At 42.6% G+C, this 1,092-nt stretch overlaps 1 protein-coding gene across 1 annotated transcript in view; it reads right to left on the bottom strand.

The window, feature by feature from the left end:
• Positions 1-1,092, bottom strand: part of STON2 (stonin 2) — a 204,277-nt gene that overhangs the window by 5,378 nt on the left and 197,807 nt on the right. The window lies entirely within an intron of this gene.

Below are 1,092 nucleotides of genomic sequence, written 5' to 3'. Positions count from 1 at the left end.
CAGGGGGGTGGGGGGGGGACACGACACTATGACACTCAGACATTCCCAAAAAGACTGTTTGTGCTCCCTTCCCAAATGAGAAGCAAGAGAGGACACAGCAATTAAGACAATTATGTGGATTATAGCTAAAGCTTAATGATCAAACTATGTATATTTTGGTTTAATTTGTTCACTGTGCACACAGAAAGGATACGTCACATTTTAAATTAAAATATGTCCTCACTCAAAAAAAAGTGTAGAATTTAACAGTTTGCTATACAAAGATTCAAATGCTTATCTTGCCAAAGAAATCAACATTTTTTTTCCTTGAAAGATTTTTTTTGGTGGATTTTATTAGTATGCTAGCCAATAAACATTTGTAAAGATGACAACTACAGTGAAATAGTGTTACCATAAGTCAAGGCTTTCCCCAGGCATGTCCCTTCCCTGCCCTCGTGCCCAGTTTTTAAAACGTGAGCAAGTGTTCAGGCTTTTGCACTTCCTCTGCTTTCCTGGGGATTAGCAGTGTGGGACTGGCTCTGTGCACAGGTCCAGCAAGCTCCCAGATAAGACGCACCGAGTGTGCATGTGTGCATGCAGGAGCTGCATGGGCAGCAGGGCCGGAAGGGCAGGGGGCTCAGGAGTGAGGGGCAGAGGCAGGGCATGAGCATATATCACTGCCCCTCCTCCCACAATCAATCATATACCCCTCCCCCACCACAGGTATCCTTTTTTGATACTGGAAATATGGTAACCCTATATGACTGACTGCAGTATAGCAGGTACGATGCTTGTGGAACTAAGCTTGTTCAAGTAGTGATTTGCTTCTAGTGGAGTCAAATCCACCTCACCTTTGCTGAACTGAACCTAAATATATGCATGCATTTCAGGGTTGAAGCTGTACCCAAGCAAGAGGAGTATAGTACTAAAAGAGAAACTGACCTGAGAGAACAATGTTCAAAAGAATTAAGTATAGCAAGGTCCAAATATATTCTGGTGCCTGATTCAATAAAAAAAAAATGGAGCTGGGCAGCTCAATTCCTTTGAGAACATCAGAAGACACAGAGAAACTATGCAAGCAAACTATCTGTTTTCACTACTGCACATGCACTT

Source organism: Gavialis gangeticus, unplaced genomic scaffold, assembly GCF_001723915.1.
Source record: "Gavialis gangeticus isolate Ggan-Ray unplaced genomic scaffold, GavGan_comp1, whole genome shotgun sequence".
NCBI classification, from domain to species: domain Eukaryota; kingdom Metazoa; phylum Chordata; order Crocodylia; family Gavialidae; genus Gavialis; species Gavialis gangeticus.
This window is presented reverse-complemented; position numbering and strand designations above follow the sequence as displayed.